The 13,460-nt window shown below is 38.9% G+C and overlaps 1 long non-coding RNA gene across 1 annotated transcript; it reads left to right on the top strand.

Moving 5' to 3' along the window:
* The first annotated feature begins 424 nt into the window (after positions 1 to 424).
* On the top strand, positions 425 to 3,843 carry LOC132652224 (uncharacterized). Its single transcript, XR_009589703.1, has 3 exons — positions 425 to 677; positions 875 to 923; positions 3,583 to 3,843. It is a non-coding gene; the product is annotated as an uncharacterized LOC132652224 (long non-coding RNA).
* Positions 3,844 to 13,460: the final 9,617 nt, after the last annotated feature.

Here is a 13,460-nt window from a genome sequence, read left to right as displayed (position 1 = left end):
CTCTCTTCTCCTCCTATGCCTCTCCCCCAGTACACTGATAGGTGAGGTTCTCCTTCCCTTCCCTCTGTCCCTAGCCTAGCAGGTCTCATCAGGACTGGCTGCCTTGTCTTCCTCTGTGGCCTGGTTTGTAAATGCCAGCAGAAGACTTTGGCTGAAAAGAAAAAGCAAAATAAACCATAAGCCTGGAAGATAACCTTTGTCAGTCTACCAAACAAAAGAACATGGATTTATCTGTAGTTCAGAACAGATTCTTTGTTGAGGTAGCTTCCTCTTGGAAACAAATCAAACTCAAGTGGAACACAAGTTCCTTGTTATCTCATTTGTAATTTTACTGGCTTAGTCTTTACACCAACTCACTCTTTCTGAGAACCTGAGTCCCCAAATTGTCATCTCTTAGAACCTCTGCTACTGAGTCTATGGAACTTGAAATCTTCCCACACATTCGGCATGATGTTGACACTGCCTTCTTCTCTTCATATGGATGGACACTGGCTTGATGAGACCCAGAAGGCTTTTCTCATCCTGCCGTCCTTAAGCCAATTCTTCAAGGTTTGCCAGGATTCACTGCTTCCACTTAGGCCTTCTGACACCTATTTCGTATCTGATACAAGCATGGTTTATCATTGAGATAGATTACCCTCATTCGTGGGACAATTACAGCCATTCAAAGCACCATTGTGAGTATTGAACCAATATGTTTCTGTTAATCTTTAAAGCAAAGTATTGAGTGCATCAGATTCCTGTCATCTGTTTCCCCTTCACCCAGCATGTTTCTCTTTGTCAAGTGATCACTGTTTTTTTGTTTGTTTGTTTGTTTGTTTTGTTTTGTTTTCCAAGACACTGATTCTCTGGCTGTTCTGGACTCACTTTGCAGAAATCATGGAGATTCACCTGCCTCTGCCTGTAACACCGTGCCTGGCCAGGTAAGTGCAATTTTTAAGTTGGAATTCTGCCTATTTCTTCTCATAGGGTCTGTTCTCTCCTGTTTCTACATGCATGTTGAGAATTCTCCTTTACCAGGAACTTTGTGGAATCTTATAAATGTTTTCAAATTTAATGTCCATTTTAAAAATCAAGTGACATCGTGTTTTGAAAAACTTTCTATTATTTTTTATGAGTTTCATATCGTGCATCCCAGTCCTGCTTATCTCCCCACCCTCCCATATCTGCTCTTCACCCTTGCAGCCTCCACCCAAACACACACACACACACACACACACACACACACACACACACACCCCTTCAGAGTCAGCTTCACTAAGCTGCCCAATTGAGGCTCAGGACCCACTTTTCCAAGTTTTGCAGCTTGCAAAGGGCTAGACTAGCTCTCCTGCTCTCATACCTTCCGGCTGGCTCACCTGCGCCTTCACCACCAGGGCTCAGCTCCACTGTGTTGTCCAGGTAAACCTCAGGGCCTAATCTCCTGAGTGCTGAGAGGTGAGGGACAGTGACAGCTCCCCTCCTCTCATGACCCCATGGGCAGCTCTCCTGCTGGTTGTAGGTAGCAAGGGGGTTGGCACTACTGTGCTGCCCAGGCAAGGTGCAGGGCCTGCTCTCCTGAGTGATGTAGTGGTGAGGGCCAGGGCTAGCTCATCAGCTCTCATGACCCGGGGCCAGCTCTGTGGACTGCAACAGGTAAAGAGGGGAAAGGGGGAGGAGGGCATCACCCCTGCACCTACAAAGCAGCATCGTTTTTAACCACTGGTACTATCTCTGTGAGCAGCATTTAAACAAGCAAAAACAGCTTACTTCTTGATTTTCTTTATTGAACAATAATCATCATTAATTTTTGGTTGTTGTTGAGCTTCCTATGAAGTCCAGCAATTTTCTGTAAGAATGTGGGAATTTTCCAAGAAAATAGGCTTATGGAGCTATTTTAATTATACTTTAGACTCTTCAGTAGGAAAGCTCAATCATTGGCCTGACTAGTTCATTTCATCTTAGGGATATCTTACAAAATTATATTTCTGGTAGTCCTTTGAGCATATGGGTTAGAAGAAATTTATTTGATTCTATGTGACAAGAACCAAGGATTTACCAGTAAACAAATTGCTTTAGAAGTAATACATTTATTGAGCTTAGGATAATTTTACATTGGGTAAGAATAAGTTACAGTTCTAAGCTTACTACTCGGCTTGCATAGTTAATAAGAATTCGGTGCATGATACAACTATGAGGTAGGATGGTATTGTAATTATCTCCACTTTGCAGGTGAAAAGACTGAGAAACGGAGGTGAGACACTTTGTTTTGCTTTACATGTATGGTATGTTATGGAACCAGGGTTTGGACCTTCATTTCAGAAACTGTGTCAGACTCATTATTAATGTGCTACAGCACAGGCCTTAGATATATCTCTGACTTCATTGGCCGTTAAGACAGACCATTTTCCAGAACACAGCTTCTAACCTTAAATTTGAATATTTTTTACACTTGTAGGTTTGGTAAATTTATCTGCTTGGTACTTGGGTCTTTATGCTCACCAAGCTGAGAAGTTTCTCTGGCTGCTGTTTGAAGGGTTGCTCAGCTCTTTTATGAAGAAGCTCATAAAATGGCAGATCCTCATGACTTAAGAGAAACTCCATGAAGTGTAGTTATAAGTACTAGGGTCTCTCGCATATTCTGATTAATGGTCTAAACAGTTTTCCCATGAGTCCCAAAGTGAGACAGATCTCCTGTTACTTGCAGAGGTTAGTCAATCATTAGTATACTGTGGTCTCTCTCTCTCTCTCTCTATCTCTCTCTCTGTCTCTCTCTCTCTTTTCTTTATGTTCCCACTGTTAATCTATAATTCTTCAAAAAACCTGTGAAAAAAGTTACTTGCCTTTTGCAATGTTTCACTATTAAGGGGAAGTCATGAAAAATATTACTCATCCAAGATTAAAAACAAACAAGCAAATAAACAAACAAGACCATTAACAGACTAAAGCCAGGACCATTGAAATACAACTTGGTGAACCAATGAATTTTATTGGGCTCCCTCACAAGAATATGGATGAAGAATTACTTACAGGCGCTGAAATGACTCAAAGACAGCTATATCTCTAAATGCTATGCAAGTATGTGTGGTAGCTTGGAAAGTGTTTCTTTCATGGAGCTCAGGAGTTTTTAGTCTCTTCAAGGCAGCTTGGATTTTCTAACAGTCCTTTCTGTTTATATAAGCTTGGAGAGTGCGTATCCTAGTGTATCTGACAAGTTCCAGGGACTTATTTAAATTATTGAGTTGTTTCCTTCCCGAGTTTAACAAGCTTTCCTGGAGGATGGAATATGGGATCTCCCTTTATAACATTCTGCACCTTAAGCTTTTCTTCGAGATGGAATGCTTTATCTTGGAGGAAACTGACATACAATAAATATTCTATGACATCTGGTGTTGATTTCTAAGCAAGGCAACTAGAAGAGATGCTGTCTAGTTGCGTGCTACATTGCCTTTCCGGAATCTTGCTTCCTTATTATTTGCTTTCTGCTAATTAAGGCCTTTTATCTCTATGCTAATTAAGACATTTATTTGTTGAAGTATAGGCTTAGATACTTCTAAACACTCCAGAATTCAAGAGAGACATGCATTTTTCTCTTTTCTACAGCATTCCAGTAACAAGAACTACTCATGACAATGAGGCATCTTCATGAAGATATCTTTCAAGACCACCCATATACTTTATTTAGAGGTCCAAAACTTCGAAGACTTCATGTTTATGCTGATCCATAATTCTGCCAAGAAAGAACACAGGAAAAAGAGTGATTTTGATCGTGTAAAAAATGGTAGTAGAGCTAAATATAGCTGCAAAGGAAGCTGAGAAATTTAATTTCTACCCGAGCATCCATTTCCCTGCTACATCCATGAAAGTAGACATTGAGAAGAAATTAAAAGGTAACTGGAAATAATGTCCTGTGCTATTATATATTTATTTCTAAATATAAATTCATATCTATGCATATATTTATATACGAATCATGTTTAAAAGCAGATATTGATTCATCTGTTTTGAGAGGTTATCCATACCAGAATATAAATGAAAATGAAGAGTATAAAGAGCTGTCTTATTTAATGAATAATTTGTTATATTTTTCAAATATCTATACCAGATACGCATGTCCACAACAATTTGACCTATAGAAATTTGAGTAAATTCAAGTACTTTTGTATTTCAAATGCTGTGAGTTTTTAGCTAGTGTATATTTAATGATGTTAAAAAGAGTTTCATTCCAAGTAATTGTTTTCTCTCTCCCCATAGTTTATTGCAATATATTTATTCCTATATTTAGCTTTTATAAGAATCTTTGTATATGAATTGTTGTACATAATTTATAATGTTCTAATCTTTATAATTTGTCAAGCATAAACATATGCTGACAACTTCTACTCCTATGTTTGGCTGTTCTGTAGCTCCTAGCAACAGAGTTGGCACAGCTGCAAAAGAGAAAGAGAAGCTACATTCATTTTCTGAGGATGTTGTAAAAAAATAATACTACCTCAAACCCAATAACTAAAAAAACACAGAAATTTATTCTCTCCATCTGGAGGCTAGAAATTTGGAGCTTTGTGGCCATTTTCTCTCTAGGACACTGGAGGACCATCTGTCCCTTGCCTCTTCAGGATCCAATGACTGTCTTCACATTTTTGGGCTTGGGAGCTGTCTTCAGATTACACACTCCCTTCTGCGTTTGTCATCATTGTGTATATCAAAACATCTCTGTTTCTTTCTCATGATGACACTTGCATTGCTTTTATGGTCCATCAAGATGATTCAACATTACCTGCTTATTTTAATATAACTTAACTTCATTAAACCTGAAAAAGTTTTTCTTTCCATATAGAGCAATGTTTATAATTTCTAATGAAAATGTCTGTTTTCTTTCGTTTTCTTCTCTTCCTTCCTTCCTTCCTTCCTTCCTTCCTTCCTCCCTCCCTCCCTCCTTCCCTCCTTCCCTCCCTCCCTTCCTCCCTTCCTCCCTTCCTTCCTTCCTTCCTTCCTTCCTTCTTTTCTTTCTTTCTGTTTTCTTTTAGGTGGGTGAAGATTTTCCACAATATATCCTCTGTGTTAGCATCTATTTCACATGGAAAATTCACTCACTCATCCTAACACCTAGCAAAATCTCAACACATTGCAGTTTAGCTCAATTTAATTTCTCATGTAAACCCGATAAGCTCAAATGCCATTAAGACAATCAAAAAATAATTACGTTCTCATTGTGATTCATCCTAAATCAAAATTTCTATCTCTGAGCCTTTAAAAGTATAAAAGAAACTGTCTCATTATATGGTGATAAGGCAGGCATGTATTTCCAAACATTTCTAATACCAACAGGCAGATTTTAACAGTACTCATATATAGATATTTGTATATAGATATAACAGATTCTTAACAGGCTGCTTGATTGTAAACCTTTGCTAGGGGACAAGAGTAATGGTCACTATTCAATATCAAGTTCTTACACGTCCATACTGAAAACTCTTGAATGTTCATCAAAAATTTATTAACTGGAAATGTTTGACAGAGTGGCAAATGGTGAGGGACAGAGCTTGGGGAAGGAAAGGACAGTACTTAAGACACACTGGAAAGAGTCAACTGATAATTAAACCAGGAATGCAAGCAGTAGAAATATTACTAACTCTGTTTAAAAAAAGACCTGGAATGACATTCAGAACATTTTTTTTTTATTTTTTATTGATTACACTTTATTCATTTTGTATCCCCCCTGTGGTTCCCTCCCTCCTCCCGTCCCAATCCCTCCCTTCCTCCACCCTCTGCATGCATGCCCCTCCCCCAGTCCACTGATAGGGGAGGACTTCCTTTCCTTCCTTCTGACCCTAGTCAATTAGGTCTCATCAGGAGTGGCTGCATTGTCTTTTTCTGTGGTCTGGTAATACTGCTTCCCCCTCAGGGCAAGGTAATTAAAGAACAGGCCAATCAGTGCATGTCAGAGACAGTCCTTGTTCCTATTACAATGGAACCCACTTGGATACTGAACTGCTATGAGCTACATCTGTGTAGGGGTCTTAGGTTATCTCCATGAATGGTCCTTGGTTGGTGGATCAGTCTCAGAAAAGACCCCTGTACCCAGATTTTTTTGTTCTGTTGCTCTCCTTGTGGAGTTCCTGTCCTTTCCATATCTTACTGTTTCCCACTTCTTTCATAAGATACCCTGCCCTCTACCCAAAGGTTGCCCATAAGTCTCAGCATCTGCATTGATAGTCTGAAGGGCAGAGACTTTCGGAGGTCCTCTGTGTCAGGCTCCTGACTTGATCCCTCTTTTCTCCTTCTTCTGATTTCCATCCTCTTTGCCTTTCTGGATAGGAATTGAGCATTTTAGCAAGAGTCCTCCCTCTTGATTAGTTTCTTTAGGTGTACAGATTTTACTAGATTTATCCAATAATATATGTCTATATGAGTGAGTATATACCTTGTACATCTTTCTGCTTCTGGGATAGCTCACTCAGGATGATCTTTTCCAGATCCCACCATTTACCTGCAAATTTCATGATTTCCTTGTTTTTTATGGCTGAGTAATATTCCATTGTGTAGATATATGTCAATTTGTGCATCGATTCCTCCATTGAGGGGCATCTGGGCTGTTTCCAGCTTCTGGCTATTACAAATAAGGTTGCTATAAACATGGTTGAGCAAATGTCCTTATTGTGTACTTGAGACTCTTTTGGGTATGGTTGGATCTTGAGGAAGTGCTATTCCTAGTTGTCTGAGAAAGTGCCAGATTGCTTTCTAAAGTGGTTGTACAAGTTTACATTCCCACCAGCAGTGGAGGAGGGTTCCCCTTTCTCCACAACCTCTCCAGCATGTGTTGTCTCTTGAGTTTTTGATCTTAGCCATTCTGATGGGTGTAAGGTGAAATCTTAGGGTTGTTTTGATTGGCATTTCCCTGATAGCGAATGAGGTTGAGCATTTCTTTAAGTGCTTCTCTGCCATTCGATATTCCTCTTTTGAGAATTCTCTTTTTAGCTCTGTACTCCATTTTTTAATTGTACTACTTGATTTTTTGCTGTTTAACCTTTTTAGTTCTTTATATATACTGGATATTAGTCCTCTGTCAGAGATATGGTTGGTGAAGATCCTTTCCCAACCTGTAGGCTGTTGTTTTGTTCTGATGACAGTGTCCTTTGCTTTACAGAAGCTTTTCAGTTTCATGAGGTCCCATTTATTGATTGTTGCTCTTAGAGCCTCTGCTGTTGATATTCTGTTCAGGAAGTTGTCTCCTGTGCCAATGAGTTCAAAGCTCTTCCCCACTTTTTCTTCTAAGCGGTTCAGTGTGTCTGGTTTTATGTTGAGGTCTTTGATCCACTTGGACTTTAGTTTTGTGCAGGGTGATAAATATGGATCTATTTGCATTTTCTACATGTAGACATCCAGTTAGACCAGCACCATTTGTTGAAGACTCTTTCTTTTTTCCATTGAATGGTTTTGGCATCTTTGTCAAAAATCTGGTGTCCATAAGTTTTTGGATTTATGTCAGGGTTTTTCTATTTGATTCCATTGATCCACCAGTCTATTTCTATGCCAGTGCCATGCAGTTTTTAGTATTGTGTTTTGTAGTACAGCTTGAGATCAGAGATGCAGATACCTCCTGAAAATTTTTTACTGTAGAGAATTGTTTTAGCAATTCTGGGTTTCTTGTTCCATATGAAGGTGAGAATTTTTCTTTCAAGGTCTGTAAAGAATTGTGTTGGTAATTTGATGGGAATTGCATTGAATCTGTAGATTGCTTTTGGTAAGATGGCCATTTTTACTATATTAATCCTGCCAAGCTATGAGCATGGGAGATCTTTCCATGTTCTAATATAAAACAATTCAAAGAATCAATGAAACCAAGAGCTGGTTCTTTGAGAAAATCAACAAGATAGACAAACCCTTAGCCAAACTAACTAAAAGGCAGAGAGAAACTATCCAAATCAACAAAATCAAAGACGAAAAGGGGGACATAACCACAGACACTGAAGAAATACAAACAATAATTAGGTCTTACTTCCAAAGTCTATATGCCACAAAATTTGAAAATCTAAATGAAATGGACAATTTTCTTGACTGATTCTACATGCCAAAGCTGAATCAAGACCATGTAAACCAATTAAATAGTCCTATATCCCCTAAGGAAATAGAAGCTGTCATCAAAAGTCTACCATGCAAATAAAAGCCCAGGCCCAGATGGTTTCAGTGCCGAATTCTACCAGACCTTCAAAGAAGAGCTAACAGCAATACTCTTCAAACTATTACACAAAAAGAAACAGAAGGAACACTACCAAACTCATTCTATGAAGCCATAGTCACCGTGGTACCTAAATCTCACAAAGACCCAACAAAGAAAGAGAATTTTAGGCCAATCTCCCTCATGAACATCGATGCAAAAATACTCAACAAAATACTTGCAAACTGAATCCAAGAACACATCAAAATATCATCCACTACAACCAAGTAGGCTTCATCCCAGGCATGCAGGGTGGTTCAATATACAAAAATCCATCAATGTGATCCACCAATAAACAAACTGAAGGAGAAAAACCACATGATCATCTCCTTAGATGCTGAAAAGGCATTTGACAAAATCCAACATCCATTCATGTTTAAACTCTTGGAGAGATCAGGGATACATACTGAACATAGTAAAGGCAATATACAGCAAGCCTATAGCAAACATCAAACTCAATGGAGAGAAACTTAAATCAATTCCACTGAAATCAGGGACAAGGCAAGGCTGCCCACTCCCTCCATATCTCTTCAACATTGTTCTTGAAGTCTTTGCTAGAGCAATAAGACAATTGTAGGAGATCAAGGGGATATGGATTGGAAAGGAAGAAGTCAAAGTATCCCTATTTGCAGATGATATGATAGTATACCTGAGTGACCCCCAAAATTCTACCAGGGAACTCCTACAGCTGATTAACACTTTCCTGATTAACCAGGAAAATGGCTGGATACAAAATTAACTCAAAAAAATCAGTAGCCCTCCTGCATAAAAGACAAAAGGGCCATGAAAGAAATTAGGGAAACAACACCCTTAACAATAGCCACAAAGGACATGAAGTACCTTGGTGTGAACCTAACCAAGCAAGTCAAAGACTTGTATGAAAAAAATTTCCAGTCTCTGCAGAAAGAATTAGAAGAATTCATTCAGAATATTAACCTCAAATATAAGTAGCCTAACTTGTGCCCCCTATCTTTTCAGGATTTCCTTGGTTATCTTTTCCTAGAAATAATTATTAATGGTGTGTCTATCCACTTAAATGTTCCCCACAGAAATATGTATTTGGAGGCATAAAGTGAATGCCAAAAGTTAATTTACACTTCTCACATATTTTTAAAATTCTATGAAATTGGAGAGAAATGTTTTCAGTAGTCATCGACATCACTTAACAAAACTGTATCATGAACATAACAGAAAAAATACTTCTACTTTTTTCTCTGATCTTTTTACAATGACTTCTTAGAAATGTCCAAAGTTAGATACATAATAGAATTTTTGTATAAATAGTCATAAGAAATCAAGGTTTAATTCTGATTGTCAGGAATTTTAAATTCCTGGAGGGCCTAGAGGTATGACTCAATGACTAAGAGCACCAGCTGTCTGCAGGGACATAGGTTTAATTCTCAGCCCCACATGGTACCATACAACCATGCATAACCCCTGTTCTAGGGTATCCAATGCCCTCTTCTGGCCTTTGTGAGCACTGAGCATGCAAGTGGTGCAAATTCACACACACGCTAAATAACCGTAAAATAAGATAAAATAAAATAAAATTGAAATAAAACAGAATTTGAAGGCTAGATGACTAGCATATTGGGAAAGAAGACCTTGGTTTAATCTCTATTGTGTGGACACACATATGAACACACACAATGCACATATGCATTCACATATACACAACACATAACTATGCACAATCACACATATGTGTGCATAAATACATATACACATAAGTGTACACACAGGTACACAACACACACATTTACATACACATGCATGCAAACACAGTAGGGTGCATACAGACAGATACATCTACACATCGATGCGCACACACACATGCACAAGCATTCACATAAGCGGGCACACCATTCCACACTCACAAACACACACACATTTTTTCCCACATACATACAAACACTCACACACATGTTCAGCCATACACATGCTCATGCATATGCACATACTGCCATGTACATATGTGAACATATGTGCACACAGATGCATAACACATGTACTTATATGCAGGCACACATACAAGTGTGTACAAAGGCCTACATGTGCACACACCCACACACACATCCATGTGGGCACACACACACACAAATACACATACAAGCATGTGCACATACACACATTCACACACAAATAGCTGCAGTATTAAAAATGTCTTACAAGAGTATTTTTGAACAAATAAACTTAGTTCCAAATTCCATTAGTTCATATATATTACTATCAAGGGCCATGTGTAGCAATCATAGTTCAAATCCATGAGATAGTAATGGTTAGCAATAAGAATGGAATCTAAAAAAAAAAAGTATATCTTAAACATAACAAAAAGGTCTAAAATTTGAGAGGCCAAAAGGGAAGAAAGCTCGAGGTCAAATTTTCTACAACCATCTTGTTTTTGCCAGTGGCAAGAATGGGCCTTAAAGTGGTGGAACTTCACTCTGTGGAACGTATCAGCACTGAGTAGATTCGAGAGTGTCTGGTCCAAATGAGAACCAAGGCAGGCACAGCTCCATTTGCTGTTGTGTCTGTGAAAGCCAAAGTCAGACAGGGGCCTCTTGTGGAGGAGATCAGGCAGACAGGAAGAAAAGGAAAGGATGGGGAATGGCTTGCCAAGAGGACTGCTGGGGACCCAACAGAGGACCAATTCTGACCCTGAGAATGAAAAGTGGAGATGGCCTCAAAGTATTTAACATGCTTTCAAGTTTACAGTCTGTGTCCTATTGCACTTATAGTCGTTCTGAAGTGCATATAGCCTCTGGTTTTCATGTTGGACATGCCTAGGAAAGACACTTTGAAAAGCTGCAAAGGATTAATATAGTTAGAGTGGCCTAATGTAGTAATTTCCACATCTCCTCAATTTCAGAAACAATTGTAGGAATGGTCCTAATATTCTGTTCGTTCGTTCTTTCTTTCTTTCTTTCTTTCTTTCTTTCTTTCTTTCTTTCTTCTCCTTCCTTCCTTCCTTCCTTCTTTCTTTTTTATTCTTTCTTTCTTTCATCTTTCTTTCTAGCATTCGAGAGCAATGTGCAGCCCCACTCCTTCCTAATGTGTTACCATTTTCTCCTAGGCAGAGCATCTTCAATGATGTGAAATCACAGCCTACTCAAGTATTAACTGGCAGTCCCAGTACAGTCCCTCAATCTAAGGCAATCCCTGACTCTACTCAAATCCCCCAGCTGTCTGACGAGACCATTTATATTGAATATATCAGTGGAATGTTGTTGCCCTTAGTTGTTTCATTACTTTGCTCTCTGGGAGCTGTTCCCTAGCCTCTATGTTTTGTGTAATTCCTATTCAAGTTTGTATATTTGTTTCTCATGGCTGGCTTCAGACTGGCTGTAACTGAATTTGATGAATAAGACTGAACTGACCGTGACATCCTAAGAGATCAATCTGTGTTCTCTGAATTCTTTTACTAATGCAGCTGTAAGCACACACAGCTTTTGGCCTTGTGTATATCAGTTACTACAATAATTTTGAGACATATTCACTGTAGTATGCATATTAACACTTTAATATTGTTAAGGAAATCTGTGCTCTAAGACAAGACAATATTGTTCTTTATCAATCCATTGATGAATATGTGAGTTCAGTCTAGTTTTAGGGTATCTAAATGAAGCTGCCATGAACGTGTTATGTGGCTTTAATTGGGCATACCTTTTCAGATTTCTTGGGTAAATATACAGCAGTTAAAGAGACGTATAGTACTGACAATATTTGCTGAACTCCTTGTCAAAGTAACTGAGTCATTTCATGGTTCTCTGAGAGTTGTGCAAGAGTTCTGAATGTGCTACACCCTCCCAGTACTTGAATATGGAAGATGTTTGAAACGTTGAGCCATTCCAGGGGGATTTTACTGAGTGTCATTGTAGCATTCAACTTGCACTCCACTAATAGCCATTATTAGGTAGCTTTGCATTTTTTTTATATCTATGAGCATTAATATGGAAAGAGGAAAATTCTATCTATAAGGATGTATTCATATGTAGTATAAACCATATATATTTGTGAATACACATAATTATATGTGCACAATGATGTTAAGGTAATAATAATATAATGAAAAAAGCTACCAACTTGATGAGGGGGTCATGGAAAGAGTTCAAGAAAAGATGCTGGGAGGGGCTAGAGGAGAAAAAAGAGGGAAGAAGTGATATACTGTCTATACATCTTCTTTGATTAAAAGGGCATATCTCTGGCTACTTTGCCTGTTCCTGAGACTCCTCTTTCTATTGGGTTGGCTTGTCAAGCCTCAGTATGAGAGCTTTTGCCTTGTTTTACTATATCTTGTTTTGTCATGTTTGGTTTCTATCTCTTGGAAGCTTGCTCCTTTCTGAAGAGAAAAGGGTGAGAATGGATCTGGGAGAGAGCAGAGATGGGTTGCAGAACTGGAAGGAGTGGAGGGAGGAGAAATTGTCATTAATATATATTATATATATTTTTTTATGAGAGAGGAATTTATTTTCAATTAGAAGACATTTAAAAACAGGAAAAAAATAGTCAGTTTGGGCCCCTGTCTTCTTAAGTTCTAAGGGGTTCATGCTCCACTTGAAATGAAGTTCTTTTAAAAAATTTGAAGAACATTTTTGTAAAGCTTAGCTTTTAAAAGGTACTTTAGATGACTGCTATTCTTTTAAGAATGAAATGTATTTACGGTTGGACAAGTGGAAAGTCACTAAGGCCCTGCCCTTTGCTTCACCCTGGAACTAGGCCTCCCGGAGTTGTCCCCTCCCCCCGACTCATCACACGGCTGCACTTTTCCACCTCCGTGTGCGCATGTCCTTGTTCACTACACGTGCTGCCATCCCGGTTTGTGCAGCCGTCTCCCACTCCCCCTGAGAGGCAGCATTTTTGTGTCTTGGCTTAATCAATTCCTCAAGGGAGAGCTTGCTTCATGGTGTGACTCTCTGGTAACTCTCAAAGTCCTGAAGCTCCTGGGCGCTCTTTGTACCCTTTCATTTATTATCTGTGTGTGTTGGGGGCATGCGCATGCCACACCCTCATGTGGGGGACAAAGGACAACCTGCAGGAGTCAGTTCTCTCCTTCCCCTGTGTTTATCCTAGGAACGAGACTCCGGTCATCTGGCTAGAGGGCCAGTTCCATTACTTGCTGAACCATCTTTCTGGCTCCAGATTACTACAGTTTCAATTTAACACAGCATTGACTAAATTTGCTGAGTTGACTCTGTTGCAAACTTTAAGCCTACATTTACCTCTGTGTTGTGTAGTAGATTTCTCCAGATGGAAACATTCTGTC

Source organism: Meriones unguiculatus, chromosome 2 (genome assembly GCF_030254825.1).
Source record: "Meriones unguiculatus strain TT.TT164.6M chromosome 2, Bangor_MerUng_6.1, whole genome shotgun sequence".
NCBI lineage: Eukaryota > Metazoa > Chordata > Mammalia > Rodentia > Muridae > Meriones > Meriones unguiculatus.
Note: the sequence above shows the minus strand (reverse complement) of the source record. Positions and strands in the feature narration are given on the sequence as shown.